This window comes from Monodelphis domestica, chromosome 4 (assembly GCF_027887165.1).
Source record: "Monodelphis domestica isolate mMonDom1 chromosome 4, mMonDom1.pri, whole genome shotgun sequence".
Taxonomy (NCBI): Eukaryota; Metazoa; Chordata; class Mammalia; order Didelphimorphia; family Didelphidae; genus Monodelphis; species Monodelphis domestica.
The window spans coordinates 118676760-118690358 of NC_077230.1; positions in this window are offsets into that span (position 1 = coordinate 118676760).

The following is a 13599-nucleotide window of genomic DNA, read 5'->3' on the forward strand; positions in this document are numbered from 1 at the left end:
TGTAGGGGGAAGAAGCTGAACTGGTCTTGTTAGCTTTTGTCCCAGGCTGAAGGACCCTTGAGGGGGGATTCTGAAATTGGGCTGAGAGACCTTGGTGGCTTTTGTGAATTGAAAGAAGAAAAAAGACTTAACAGTTATCCTCCATCTCTCTGACTGTCCCCCTGTCACAGTTTTGACTTCTCAAACCCTCATAATCTTCATTTTAGATTAGGGAAACCCTCATCCCTCTCACCTCAGTTTCCTTGTCCCATTATCCCAACAAACCCCTTACCTGAGAAAAGAAAGGAAGAAGTTTTTTCTCATAAATATCATAGTCCATTCAGGGGGGGAGGGGCAAAGCCACAAGCTTCAGAAGAAACTGGGATGGAGAGGGTAAAAGAAGGGAGGGAGTGAAGGGAGGAGGAGATTAGGAAATATATTGATCCATTAGCCACCAAATAGTGATCAGTAGGCAAACCCCAGAGCATTCCCCTATATTCTAGCAGCATCCCTCTATCTCAAGCAGTCTCTCTCATCTATCCCCATTTTAACTAAGCACCCTCATTAGTCCTCATACTAGCATCTGCTCTCTAGTCAGCTAGGATATCCAGTTATCACAACCAGTAATAGTTTCCACACAGATTATCCATTTTATTACATATCGCAATCTCTTTCTGTGAATGATTCTTCTAATTACTATTATTAGTGAATATAATTTTTGAGAGTTACAAATAACATTTCCCCCATATATTAATGTAAACAATTTGATCTTTTTGAAGCCCTTAAAGAAGAAAGTTTGAATAAAAAAAAATTTTCCCCCTTTCCCCTCTTTCTTATTTACCTTTTCATGTTTCTCTTGATTTTTGTGTTTGGATATCAAACTTTCCACTTAGTTCTGGTTTTTTCTTTAGAAATACTTGGAAATCTATTTTGTTGAATGCCCATACTTTCCCCTGGAAGTATATAGTCAGTTTTGATGGATAGGTGATCCTTGGTTGAACCCAATTCTTCTGCCTTTTTGAATATCATATTCCAAGTCTTGTGGTCCTTTAGTGTGGAAGCTGCCAGATCTTGTGTAATCCTGATTGGTGCTCCTTGATATCTGAATTGTCTTTTTTTGGCTTCTTGTAAAATTTTCTCCTTAGCTTCAAAGCTCTTGAATTGGGCAATTACATTCCTGGGAGTTCTCTTTTGAGGATTTAGTGTAGAGGGTGTTCTATGAACTCTTTCAATGTCTATTTTACCCCCTTGTTCAAGAACATCAGGGCAGATTTCTTGGATAATTTCTTGTAGGATGATGTAAAGATTTCTGTTTATTTCTGGGTCTTCAGACAGACCAATGATTCTCAAATTGTCTCTTTGTGATTTGTTTTCCTGATCTGTCATCTTGTTAGTGAGATATGTTTTATTTTCTTCTATTTTGTCAGTCTTTTGACTTTGCTTTATTAATTCTTGTTGTTTTGCAAGATCATTGGCTTCCAATTGCATAATTCTGGGTCTTTCAGGACTGGTTTTCCACTATAATCTTTTGATTTTCCTTTTCGGTTTGATCTATCCTGCTTTTCATGGCTTCCAGCTATTTCTTCAATTGGGAGTTCTTGTCCTTCAAACTGTTATTTTGTTTTTGACTGTTTCCCACTTTTCTTGCCAGAAGGCTTCCATCTTTTTGATAAGCCCCAATTTAAATTCTTCAAGAGCTTGTGGCCAATTTCCATTTTGGGGGGGAAGGTTTTGGTGCATTTATTTGTATTTCTTCTTCTGCTATTTCCTTTGTAATCTGGATTTTTCCTCAGTAAAAATTATCCAGGGTCAACCCCTTCTTCTTGTTTTTCTTGGTGTTGGGAAGTTGTTCCTGGGTATTGTTTGTCACCACTATGGTGGTTTTTCCTTCCCTTTCCAGTTAGAAATCTGAGTGAGGAGGGCAGGTTTTCTATGTATGGAATTAAGGAGCTAGGTTTTTGCCTGAGGCCATCTCTCAAGTCTGTGCAGCTTCTACTGTTTAGTACCTTTCTCTGTGCTATCTCCCAGCAGGTGTCCACAGTCTGCTTTCTTCAGCCTGCTGGGGTTTCAGGTCTGGTTGCTCTCAGCAGTAGGTCTTTGGTGTTCTTAGCTGCCAAGGACCTAGAGATGCCCCTTGCTTACTCTAGAGGTACCCCTCACTCACTCACTGATTCTAGTGAGCACTGGCTCTGACTCTGGCTCTGTAGGTGGTGTGGGGGAGAGTAGATCAGCTTACTTTTTGGTAGAAGCTTTTTCACCCCCTTATAGTATGGAGATGCCCAAACCCCATGTACCTTCAATGATGTGCCCTACTGTAGAGTTCCTTCATTCATATGAATTTGTTTTTTTTTTTTGGCCTTTTGAAGTAGCCTATATTAGTAGATGGTGAGGAGAGGAAGAGTCCTGCATCTAGACTGCCACCATGTTTACACAGAAGTCAAGAAAGAATTCTCCATTTTAATAGGAAGACAATACTGGAGGAGAGGGAGGGTATTTAAAAGTGGTGTTCATGGGGGAAATGACTATGGGAAATTGCTTAGAGGGTCTGGATCCAGGGAGCCAAACCTCATCTATCTAGTCCTAGGTAAGGGCTAGATTTCAAATTTTAAAATTTCTGATGAGGATAGATGGTTAGAATAGGGCCATGGTGAGGAGGCTGTGGGAAGTTCCGAGATGATAAGCTCTAGAAGATTCTACCACTTAGGAAAGGCTTCAAGTGTGGGTCTGGTGGTCTTCCTCTATGAGGACTAGGCTAGCTAAGATTAGAAAGGCTAATCATTAGATTGATAATAGAATAATATGTTTTCCAGGCCACTGAAATTCACACAGACTATCTTTTAAGACAGAGAAATTGTTTTCTACATCAGTGGAAGTTCCCATATTGCGAAATATGAAAGCACTAGAACATTTTAGTCACAGAAATATATAAAACGTGGAATAGGATGATGCTACATTGGGACCTTGAAAGTACATATGTGGTACTAGGTTTTCTACTAAATTTTAACCATGTTGTAATACTTAAGGATGGCTATGCACAAGTAGTACAGCTCTTTCCCAGGCTCTACAAAGAAACCCAAGTGGTTTAAATATCCAGATGGTCTCTTTGGGTGGGGGACACTTGCTAAATTAATACAATAGTGGGATTAACTGCATTCCAGGGAGTGGTTACCAAGGCTTTTTATTGAGCTAGTTCCTAATCTGCTTTCATCTGATAGATAGCACACACCTCACTTTTACTTGTGAATCTCGAGTACATACCATTTCATTACCTTAAATGATTGTCTGTTCCAGGAGTTGGCAATGTTGTATATCCAGATTCCATATGCCAAGCTATAGCATAGGTACACAATATTCAGTGTGGTCTCTTCTGAATTTCGATTTTGTGTAAGATATTTTTAAAAAATCAAACATTTTCTTTGCACTATGGCCCTGATTCAGGTTAATGAAAATGATCAGGTGACAGAAGCTATCTTGTTAGGAAAAGGTGGCTATTATTAAGGCATCTAGGCTGCCATAGTCTAGAAGCTATGGCTCCAAGTCAATCAGAGATCGGGAGTGTGGCAGTTAAAAGAGTAGGGGTCATAAACTGTAAGAGTTAAAATAGTTGGAGACATAAACTGTAAGAGTTAAATTGTTAGTGCTATAAACTGTGGTAGATAAAGAGTTAAAATGGTAGAAGATATAAATTATGATAGATATAAGAGTGGGTGAGTAAATTTGACCGCAGAAAATATGTTTCACTACAGTGTCTTGGTTTTTAAATCAAATATAAGGTGGTCGCCAGGGAATATATTCCCAATTATGAATATAGCCAAGTCAACTGGGTTTTATAGAGAATTTAATTAATAATACAATGAGTAATGAAAGAAAGAGAGAGAGAGAAAAAAAAGTATAAGTATGAAGGGCCTTAAGCCAACATGGCCTAGACCTGAGTCTTAAGAGAGAGAGAATCAGTCAGTCTTTTATCACTCACCATAAGATTTGTCCAAGTAAGGGATTCAGAGGGACAGGGTCTCCCCAGAGGGAGTTCCAGCCAGAGTCAGCCTCCCTTGAGAGACCTCCTTAGAGAATTCCTCCAAGGGCTCCTCTCAAGTGATCTCCAAAAGAATCTCCTTCCAAAAGCCTCCAAAAGCCTCTCCTCAAGAGATCTCCTCAAGCAATCCTCATAAGAGATTCCTCAAAAAGGATTCCCTTTCAAGAGATTCTGCTTTTTCTTATATAGGGGGTTTTCTCCTATGTCACCTCCTCTAAGTTCTTCCATCTACCAATCACAGTAGACGTTTTCTAAAGGACAGCCCATTGCTGCTGGATCGACTAATCCCTTCAGTAAGTCTGAACCAGAGAAAACACAGCTGAGTCGACTAATCCCCTCAGTAAGTCTGAACCAGAGAAAACACAGCTGAGTCGACTAATCCCCTCAAGAGAAAACCTGTAAGTTTTCATCTCTTTGCTCCTGGCAAGTTTACAAGTTGCCCCACCTTTATAGGTACCTAGCATCCCATTGTATCAATTCTAAAAACAGGCATGGCTCAAAGAACTCCTTGCCTCTTTATAAGCATGGGGCCAAGTATTTTCATTGTTTAGCAAGGAGTTTTCTCCCCTAAAGCAGTCTTAAGTACGGGTGGAGTAGAGATCCTCCCATTTCTGATCCTGGCGAGTTCTCACAGTCAAAATGGGGAATGTTCCCAGTAGGGAATTGTTCCAATTGAGAATTCCCCGATGGGGAAATTTTTAACATTCACAAGTCTGAGAAATTTCAAGATTTACAATAGGATAGAGTAAGAAAGAAAAACTTTCCTAATTACGGTCTCTTAGTGTTTCTACATTTACAACCACAAAAATGCTATTGAAGCAAGAACTTCATAACCTTAAAGATATTCAACAAAGAATTCCAAAACTAAGGAAAGAATAGCTCATTATTATAGTTCTTTAGGTTTGCAAAGTGCTTTACATATATTATTTTATTTGATCCTCATAACAATCCTAGGAAGTGAAGTGCTATTATTGCTCCATTTTCCAGGTGAGGAAACTGTAGCTTGTGAATCTTGAAATTTCTCAGACTTGTGAATGTTAAAAAATTCCCCATTGGGGAATTCTCCATTAGGACAATTCCCTATTGGGACTATTCCCCATTTTAATCAGTGAAGCTACTTAGATTTAAAATGTGAGAATTCTACTTAGATCAGAAATGTGAAGACCTCTACTCCACCCGTACTTAAGCCTGCTTTAGGGAAGAAAACTCCTTGCTGAACAATGAAAAATACTTACACCCATACTTAAGCCATGCCTATTTTTAGAATTAATACAAAGGGGTGCTAAGTACCTATAAAGGTCAAGCAACTTGTAAACTTACATGGGACAAAGAGGTGAAAACTTACTCAGAGATTCTAGCCTACTCAGGTGTGGATTACTAAAAGGATTAGTCTACTCAGGTATGAATTCAGAATGGGCTGTCCTTTGGAAAACGTCTACTGTGATTGGTAGATGGCAGAACTTAGGGGAGGCGACATAAGAGAAAACCCCTTATATAAGAAAAGGACAGCCTGTTGAAAAAGGACAGTCAGCTGGGAAAGGCTGCCTTGAAGGGTCTCTCTCAAGACTCTCTCAGGGACATTTCAGATGGAGGATTGAGCTGGTGAAGTCAGCTGAGATGATGCTGGCCTGGTGTCACTAGAATCCTTGCTTGGACAGATCTTGTGGTGAGTGATTAAGAACTGACTGATCTTTTCTCTTAAGGCTTAGGCCTGGGTTGGCCAGGACTGGCCAGGGCCGGATTATCCCTTTCTCATTATTCCCTCTTTTTCTCTCTTTCTTTAATTCCTCATTGTATTAATTAATTAAAATCTCTATAAAACCCAGTTGACTTGGGTATATTTTCATAATTGGTAATATTTCCCTGGCGACCACCTTATATTTGATTTAAAAACAAAACATTGTAGTGAAAACATATTTTCTGTGGTCAAATTTACTCACCCACTCTTTTAGTGGCCACAAACTAAGTCTTCCACTATTTTAATCACTACAGTTTAAGGACCTCAACCATTTAATTATTACAGTTTATGGCTCCCACTCTTTTAAATAACACAAGCTCAAAGTGATTTGCTTAAGTCATACAGATGGCGCATTTCTGAGATGGTTTTTGAGCTTATATCTTCTTGAGTTCAAGTCCAGTGCTCCATATAGTCTATCAGCTTGCTTTTCTTAAAAATAAAATTTTGAGCCAGATCCAACAGAAATCATGTGATCATTTTCTTTACAAAACAGATTTCCCCAAAGCAAGCAACCAAATACTCTAATAAATCAGTCACAGATTATTAAAGCTAGATGGACCTTTAGAGACTATTTTGTTCTATCTTCTTGTTTTATAGAAGAAACCAAGGTACATAAAGAGATGGATTGGCTAAAGTCATACAGGAAAAAGTAACTAAGGTAGGCCAGGAATCTAGCTCACTCAGTCCAGTGTACTTGCCACCTGAGCACATTGTTTCTCTGTAAAATGATTTTTCAGTTACATGCTGTGTGTATTTCAATTCAGTTCAATTCAATAAAAATATATTATATACCTCCTATGTATAAAGCACTACATTAGGTTCTAGGGATACAAAGACAAGATAGTCTCTGCATTCCAGACTTCTATATTCTAAATCAGGAGTTGGAGAGGAAGAGAGAAGATCCAGTAAGTACACAGATTTAATGACCTCAGCAGTATCCTGAGATCACCAAGTGAAGTAGTAGAGGGAGAAGAGAAAATGGTCCAGAGGAGAACCATGGGGGAAACCTGTGGTTACAGGGCATGGTTTGGAAGAGGATCCAGTAAAGGAGGCAGAAAAGGAGAGGTCAGAAAGGTAAGAGAACCAGGAGAGAGCAGAATCCCAAAAACCTACCAGAAAGAGAATATCAAGAAGAGGATGATCAACAGTGTCAAAAGCTGCAGAAAGGTCAAGGAAAATGGAGACTGAGAAAAGATCATAAGGCAACTAAAAGATCATTAATAACTTTGGGAAGAGCAGTTTCAGTAGAATTATAAGGCATATTAATAACCAAAACTAACAAGAAATCACATGATTATCTGTATAGATACAGACAAAGCCTTTGACAAAGCACAACACCCATTTCTATTCAAAACACCAGAAAGTATAAGAATAAAAGGGCTTTTCCTCAAAATAATAAGCAGAATTTATTTAAAATCATCAGCAAGTATTATCTGTAATGTTGATAGGTTGGAAGCCTTCCCAATAAGATCAGGAGTAAAGCAAAGATGCCCATTATCATCACTTTTATTTAATATTGTATTATAAATACTAGCAGTAGCAATTAAAGAAGAAAAAGAAATTGAAGGTATTAAAGTAGTAAACTAAACTGTCACTCTTTGCAGATGATATAAAGGTATACTTGGAGAATCCTCAAAAATCAACTAAAAAGCTAGTGGAAATAGTTAATAATTTTAGCAAAGTTGCAGGATACAAAATAAATCCACACAAATCATCAGAATTTCTATACATTTCCAACAAAACTCAGCTGCAAAAATTAGAAAGAGAAACTCCTTTTAAAAACACCCTAGATAAAATACTTGGGAATCTATTTGCCAAGACAAACTCAGGAATTATATGAACATAACTACAAAATACTTTTCACACAAATAAAACTAGATCTAAACAATTGGAAAAACATTAATTGTTCATGGATAGAACAAACTAATATAATAAAAATGATAATCCTACCTAAATCAATTCACTTATTCAATGCCATATCTATTAAACTACCAAAAAACTTTTTTACAGAATTATAAAAAAAATAACAAAGTTCATCTGGAAGAACAAAAAAGATCAAGACTATCAAGGGAACTAATAAAAAAAATGTGAAGGATGGTGGCCTAGCAGTACCAGATCTTAAACTGTACTATAAAGCTGTGATCATCAAAACAATCTGGTACTGGCTAAGAGATAGAAGAGTGAGTGGATCAATAGAACAGGCTTGAGGTAAATGACCTCGGCAAGCTAATGTTCAATGAACTCAAAGATCCCAACTTTTGGAGCAAGAATCCCCTATTTGACAAAAACTGCTGGGAGAATTGGAAAACAGTATGGTAGATCAACATCTCACACCCTATACCAAGATTAAGTAGGAATGGGTAAATGACTTAAATATAGAGGGAAGTTATAAACAAATTAAGGGAACATAGAATAGTATACCTGTCAGATTTATGGGAAAGGGAATAATTTAAGGCCAAGCAAGAGATAGAGAACATTAAAAGATATAAAATGAATAACTTTGATAATAATAAATTTAAAAGGTTTTGTACAAACAATACCAATGCAATCAAAATTAGAAGGGAGGGAACAAATTGGGAAAAAATTTTTATAATAAAAACCTCTGACAAAGATCTGATTTCTCAAATTTATAAGGAACTAAGTTAATTGTACAAGAATTTAAGCAAATCTCCAATTGACAATTTGTCAAGGGACATGAATGGGCAGTTTTCAGATGAAGAAATCAAAACTATCAATAATCAATAATCACATGAAAAAGTGTTCTAAAACCTTACTGATTAGAGAAATGCAAATCAAAACAACTCTGAGTATCACCTCACACCTAGCAGACTGACCAATATGATAGTAAAAGAAAATAATAAATGTTGGAGGAGATGTGGCAAAATTGGGACACTAATGCTTTGCTAGTGGATTTGTCATCAGAATTGGCTCAGAAAGGGAATAATAACCATACTCAATTGGGTATAGAATCCTATATGATGGAGAAGTAGGAGGGGAATAAGACAAGGAGGATAAAAAAGGGAGAGGGGAGTGAGAGATGGTGATTAAAAGCAAAAAACTTGTGAGGAGAAACAGAGTAAAAGGAGGAAGAACAGGATCAAAAGGGAAAATAAGATGGAGGGGAATATGTAGTTGGTAATCATAACTGTGAACGTGAGTCGGATGAACTCACCTATAAAATGGAAGTGGATAGCAGAGTGTATTGAAAACCAGAAATCTCAGATATGTTGTTTACAAGAAACAATTTGAGGCAGGGAGACATACACAGAGTAAAGGAAAGTGATTGGAGGAGAATTTATTATGTTTTGATTGAACCAGAATAGTTGGATCAATTCATGGCTTTGGGAATAGTACATTAGTGATCTCTAGCCATTGTCATTTTCTTTAATAAAACAAACAAACAAAAACTTTGCTGATCCAATATGTATGAGTTGTTCCAATTTTCAGTTTTGTTATTATAAGTAGTTTGGAAAATTTTTTTATTGATTTTTAATAGCTTGTATTTATTTTATTTTTCAAATTACCTGTTTATAGCTTGTGATTATTTGACTTTTGGAGAATGATTCTTATTCTTATATATTTGTAGCAAATACATGCAATTTTAATATTATACCTGTATCAGAAAAAATTTGTTGTAAAGACTTTTCCCATTTGTTAGTTTTATAAATTTTGTTTATGCTAAACTTTTTCAATTTTAGAAAGTAAAATATTTCTTTTTATTTCTTGTGATCTTCTCTATTCCTTGTTTGGTCAAGATTTCTTTCTTGATCCATAGTCATGAAAAGTATCTCTTTCCCTGATTCTCTAATATGATTATACAGCCAAAGATTGAGAAGCTCTAAATAGTCAGTTAAAATAAGACTTTGAACTCACTGGTACTTAGATTGCAAGCTTTTTATTGCAAAATTTAGACTTAAGTTGAAGAAAGTAGGGAAAACCATCAGACTGTTTAGGCATGACCTAAATTACATCCCTTATGAATATAAAGTATACGTGATGAAGATTTGAGGGGACAGATCTAGCTGATAGAGTGCCTGAAGAACTATGGTTAAGAGTTTTACAGTATTGTATAGGAGGAACTGAAAAAAAAAAGCAAGAAGGAAGCAAAATGTCTGTCTGATGAGGTTTTACAAATAGCTGAGGGAAAAAAGAAAACTGGAAGGTAAAGAAGAAAGGGAAAAATATATGCAACGGAATGCAGAATTCCAGAGAATAGCAAGGAGAGAGAAAATTTTCTTAAATGAATGACACAAAGAAACAAAAGAAAACTATAGTATGGGAAAGATGAGATCTCTTCAAGAAAATTAGAGATTTCAAGAGAATGATAAAAGATAAAAAATGGTAGAGGCTTGACAGAAGTAGAAGAGATTAAGAGAGGATAGAATATATAGAAGAACTATACAAGAAAGATCTTAACATCACTAATAAGTAACCACTGATGTGATTACTGATCTAGAGTTATGCATCCTGAAGAATGATGTCAGGTGAGCCTTAGGAAGCGTTGCTAACAATAAAGTTAGTGGAAGTGATGGAAATCTAAAAGATGAGGCCCTTAAATTGCTGTACGCCATATGTGAGCAAATTTAGAAAACTCAGCAGTGTATACTAGATTGGAAAAGGTCAGTTTATATTTGAGTAATAAAGGTCAATGCTGAAGGCAGATAAATGGCAGAATAAATTAAACACCAGACCTGGAGTCAGGAAGACCCAAGTTCAAATCTGCCCTTAGACATTTACTAGTTGTGCCTGTGGGCAAGTCACTTGAGCCTATTTGTCCTAGTTTTCTCATCTATAAAATCAGCAGGAAAAGGAAATAAGAAACAATTCTAGTGTCTTTGCCAAGGACCCAATGGGGTCATGAAGAGTCAGATATGACTGAGAAACAATTGAATAACAAAAGAATGAAATAAAATATTACAAGGGAATGCTAGGTGGCTCAAGGATAGAGAGCCAAACCTGAGAGACAGGAGGTACTGGGTTCAAATGTGACCTTTAGCCATTTAGCCTCAGTTGCCTAGCCTTTATTGATATATTGCCTTGAAAATGATAATTAGTATCAGTTCTAAGACAGAAGGAAAGGGTTTAAAAAAGGGGGGGGGCAATGCCAAAGAATGTTCAAATTACCAAACAATTGCACTCACTTCACATGCCAGCAATATCATATTTAAGATTCTGCAAGGTAGGCTTCAGCAATGTGAATACCAGAAGAGCAGGCTGGTTTTCAAAAAGGCAAAGGAACTAGATGTTCTGGATTATAGAAAAAGCAAAGGAGTTCCAGAAAAACATCTACTTCTGCATTGACTATACTAAAGCCTGTGACTCTGTGGAACATCACAAAATGTGGCAAGTTTTCAGAGATGGGAGTACCAGATCATCTTACTTGTCTCTTGAGGAATCTATTGTGTGGTCTAGAAGAAACAGTTAGGACTGACTATGGGATAACTGATTGGTTCAAGATTGGAAAAGCAGCAGAAGGCTGAAATACTGCCAACTTACTTATTTAACTTAAATGCAAAGTATATCATGTGAAATGCCAGACTGGATGAATAAAAAGCCAGAATTAAGCTGGGAAAAATACCAACAATTTCAGATATGGAGATGATGGCAGAAAGTGAAGAATTAAGAAGCCTCTTTTTTTTTTTAACTCTTACCTTCAGCCTTAGAATCAATACTTCCAAGGCAGAAGAGTGGTAAGGACTAGGCAATGGGGGTTAAGTGACTTGCCCAGGATCACACAGGCAGGAAGTGTCTGAGGCTGAATTTGAACCTAGAACTTCTTCTCTCTAGGCCTGGCTCTCAATCCACTGAGCTACCCAGCAGCTCCCAAGAAGCCTCTTGGTGAAAGAAGAGAGTAAAAAAGTTGATTTGAAGTATTAATATTAAAAAAAATAAAAGTAAGATAATGGCAACTGGTCCCATCTCTTCCTGGCAAACAAAGTCAGAAGAAATGGAAGCAATGTTAGATTTTATGTTTTGGGGCTCAAAAGTCATTGAAAATGATGACTATTGTGATGAAATTAAAAGATGTTTACTCTTTGGAAAGCAAGTTATGGCAGATGTGGACAGGAAACTAAAACATGGATAATACCCCCTTCTTAACAAAGGCCTATATAATCAAAGTTACAGTTTATCCAGGAGCAATGTGAGAGCGGTACTAACAGCTGAGTGTTAAAAAATCAACACTTTCAAATTTGGTACTAGAGAAGACCTGAAAGTTCCTTGGACAGCAAGGAGATCAAATTAGTCAATACTTAAATCAATACTTAAGAGAAATTAATTCATACGATTCATTGGAAGGACAAATACTGATGCTGAAGTGTAAATACTTTGGCCACATGATAAGAAGACAGGACTCATTGGAAAAGATTCTGTGATGGGAAAAATTAAAAGCTAAAGGAAAAGGGCATAGCACAGGATGGAGACAGATAGATAGTGTCATGGAGGGAATGCAACTGAGCTTGGACAGACTTTGGGAGAGAATGGAGAACAGAAGGGTTTGGTGTGCTGTGGTCCATGAGGTCATGAAGTCAGACATGATTGAATGACTGAATGACAACAGGGCAAATCTCAAGCTGTGCTTCCTTTAATGCAGCTTTCTGGTGGCCTCTGGCTGTGTTGCTATAACATCTAGTCATCTATGAGCATTAAAAAGTCCCACCCATGTAAGGTGAGTGCCCTTTAGAAATTGTGAATGCTTTAATATCACAGGAGTCACCTCACCCTACCCTGATCAACAGATAGGGATGAGTGGGGGCTCTATCTACTGAAGTGAAGTGCTATTGTATCCTTGTTACATATCATTTCCATGTTAGGGATAAGTAAACTGTTCAGTGATCTACAACTGCCTCATTTTGTTCTAACATCAAATCTGATTTAGCAGAGTGCTGTCTTTAGGGACATTCCTTATACCAGGCCAATATTAAGCTTGGTTATTTTTTACCATCTTTACCAGTTTGATGGGTGTGATTTTGAACCCTTTTAAAAGTGGTTTTTGTTGACACTTTTCCTCTGAGAACTTCTTGTTCATATCTCTTCACTTATGCATGACATGTTTGGGTCAATTATAGATTTTGGATATAATTTTTATTAGAGTTCTTTAATACTATTATTTCTTTCCGGGCCATGCCATTTCTTATTTTGGATACATTAGATTTAATTATATGAAAGCGTTCTAATTTTGTATAATCAAAATGATCTTTTATTATTTACTCTACATGATACCTAGTTAATAAAATTTCTTCCATCTCTGTGAAAGACAGAGCCTTCTAACTCCTTCTAATTTTTATGGCATGAATTTGTATAGTTAGGTCATTATTCTGCTTGGAATTCATTACAGTATTTGTCTTGTCTTGGCATCGAGGTGATCCTGGATTCACAAAGACTAGTTGGATCAGTGTAAGCTCTACTACATTTTATGGTACTTGAAAAAAAAAAACTTTCTGAAGACTATTTAGTTAAATAGGGAAAGGCTTATCACCACAAAGTTGGAGCTTAGTGACAAATTCTCTGACCATGGCAACTCATGAAACAAAGAAAAATATAAAGTTTTTTTGTGACCTCCTTCCCTTTCTGTAGTGACAGTAGCAGGATGGCAAAAAAAAAAAGGGGGGGGACCAAATGTACTAACAATCCTAAGATTTTTGGAATATCTATAAACATTAACTCTCTGGAAATAATTGATTCTCAAAGTTTATGTTTTTTTTAACCAGTGAATTGGCAAACTACTGAAGACTTGATTTATAAATTCTTGATAACAAAGGAAACCAGAAGATACATGTAAGTTGTACCTAAAGGGAAGAATAGGTCACAGGTTCTCTTTGGAAGGGAAAATTAAGGAGTTGGTCTTCCA